General features: G+C 37.2%; 1 non-coding gene across 1 annotated transcript; it reads left to right on the top strand.

The window, feature by feature from the left end:
- The first annotated feature begins 1809 nt into the window (after positions 1-1809).
- On the top strand, positions 1810-1881 carry Trnad-guc (transfer RNA aspartic acid (anticodon GUC)). The gene has a single exon. It is a non-coding gene; the product is annotated as a tRNA-Asp (tRNA).
- The last annotated feature ends 944 nt before the right edge of the window (positions 1882-2825 follow it).

Raw genomic sequence — 2825 nt, 5'->3', positions numbered from 1 at the left:
TACAAATTTTGTTTAAAAAATATTTTATATGGTGAACCGTTTTCGAGAAAGAGGGCGGAGAGCGCGAGGTCACAGCATCACTTCAGGTCAACCGGTGCCTCCGGTCTTGAGACAACTTTTAGGGTTTCAATATACAAGTATTTACAGACTTACAGCTGGGTATCTCGAATTCCGAGGTGAAATTACTATAATGACTGGACTATTGAGCCTCTTGCCCCCTCTTATATAAAAAAAATTACATAACATACACAAATCATTTCTTTTAAATAATCAAACAAGAAAATTTTTTAAATAAAAAAGCATGTATTTATGTATAAGGCTCACCTTCCATTCAGTGACAAAAAAGGTTGGTAGTTGTAGAGATTGCCAAAATTGAATCTTTATTATTAATATTTGAAATTTAATTATTTTTTAAATACAATCTAATTACAGTATAAACATGTTGAACTTTCCACTAAATCCATTCAATTTCACTTATACACTCGCCTCAGAGCCTCACACCAGATGCAGGCTCCTTTGCACAGGATGTCGGCTAGATTATGGGTACCACAACGGCGCCTATTTCTGCCGCGAAGCAGTAATGTGTAAGCATTATTGTGTTTCGGTCTGAAGGGCGCCGTAGCTAGTGAAAGTACTGGGCAAATGAGACTTAGCATTTTATGTCTCAAGGTGGCGAGCACAATTGTAGTGCCGCTCAGAATTTTTGGGGTTTTTCAAGAATCCTGAGCGGCGTTTCATTGGAATGTGCAGGGCATATCAATTACCATCTACTGAACGTCCTGCTCGTCTCGTCCCTTATTTTCATAAATAAATAAAAAAAACTTATAAAATATACACTGAATTAATATTACACACACGTCAGCTGTATAACTACTGATATACTGCTATATGCATTTCGGTGACGATTTAATATTGTGTGCGGTAGTCGTGAGCATGTCGGTGACGCGTAGCCACAAGATTTTCCCCTACCAACGCGGCTACAGAAGTTTTCACTTTAAAAAAGAATAGTTTTCGGAGTGTATAATTTAAGGGTAAATATAAACACTTCTATAATAAAGTCCCAGCCACTGTTCAGGCATTATCTATAAATAAATTTAAATGTTTTATAAAAAAATTGTCTCTGTCGTAAATCCTATTACTCCCCTGCTGAATATCTAAATGATCGGACAGCCTGCGACTAGATTGTGATTATTTTATAGCGATAGAAATGACTGTACAGTATTGTATATTTTTACTGAAAAGAGCGCAAAAAAAGAATGCTGGAAGAGTTTCTTGTGCCGCTTCCTCTCTCTCAGAACGCCATTTGTTTCCGAAGCGGTAGTAGTATCCAGTATATTAGAAATGACATCAAAAAGAATTCTAAAGGAATCAATTTTGAGAAAATAAATGCCTTTTATGCCTTTTAAGCAACTTTATTTCATTTCATTTAGATGCAATGATAAATGAAAACGAATCTTCCCTTCACTGTAAGCCATTGACTGCAACTATGTATGGTGCAAATTCGGCCTCACATGGAGTACTGTTCTCACCCCTGGGCGGGTGCTCCCCAGTACCAGCTTCTTCCATTTGACCGCATACGATGAAGAGCGGCTCGAATCATCGACGATCAAGTCATCTCCGATCGGCTTGATATCCTTGGCGTTGTGTAGAGATGTGGGTTCTCTCTGCATCTTTTACTGGATATATCACGGGGAATGGTCAGAGGAGTTGTTCGGGTTGATACCAGCAGCCGAATTCCACCACCGGATATTACGTTATAATGCGAAAGTCCGCCAGAATAAGAATATAAATTTTAAACAGCAAACATCATCTTCGGTAGTATAGTGGTAAGTATCCCCGCCTGTCACGCGGGAGACCGGGGTTCGATTCCCCGCCGGAGAGAAAAATTTTTTGCTCTTAATATTTTTTATTATTTCGTTTTAGTAGCTGTGCTTAATAGTTGACTCGCTTCTGTTTCGACTACGATTGTTTTTTTCAATTTCGGCAGAATGCGATATTCCATCCTCATCATGTCGACGTCTGGCATTCTAGAACTTTTGGGTTTTGTGAGGAAATTCTTCAAATCAAATCAAATCAAAAATATTAATATTTCATAAATAAATCATATTACACTTGAAATATGTAATTTTTTTCATACAGCTTATTCGGAAGGCAGATTTCCTCAGAGGAAATTGAGCAAGAAACTATTTGTTTGGTTACTCTTGTCAAAACAGATTACGTGTTACAAGTTCTTATTTTTCATTTACAAATCATTTCAATTACATGACATATGCAAAGTGACTCAAACGTCAGAAACTAAAAGGCTTACGGCCGTTCCTAATATTCAGTCTATCTCTTACTTGAGATAAAAATCGTAACTATCGTTGACTTTTCTGTCCCAATAAACTTATCGACGGTAAGTCACCTTATCCGTACACGCTGTCTGTCAATGGGAAGACGCATAGCCTATCAGCGATAGAAGTTTGTATGGGAATTGCAAATCACGCGTCCCAATATAAAGCGATAGGAATGACTAATCGGGTATATTGGGACAGCTTCAGACTATTCACAGCTAATTACTGACAGTAGAAGGTAGTAATTTATCTCTATCTGTAGATAGGATATTGGGATCGGCCGTTACACGAGTAAGTAAAAAAAAAGTAAAATAATAATGAGTACAGTAGATGCATCAATCCACACATACCGTAAATAAATAAAGTCACCATGCGGGCATTTTATTAGATAAAATATATAAACATTTTAATTTTAAGATAATTTAATAAAGGAAATAAAAGGAACGTGAAGCAGACTTCCCGGACAGCCACTCTGTCAACTCAAGAACCAAT

The sequence above is a fragment of the Leptidea sinapis genome, chromosome 39, assembly GCF_905404315.1.
Source record: "Leptidea sinapis chromosome 39, ilLepSina1.1, whole genome shotgun sequence".
In the NCBI taxonomy this organism is placed as follows: domain Eukaryota; kingdom Metazoa; phylum Arthropoda; class Insecta; order Lepidoptera; family Pieridae; genus Leptidea; species Leptidea sinapis.
Note: the sequence above shows the minus strand (reverse complement) of the source record. Positions and strands in the feature narration are given on the sequence as shown.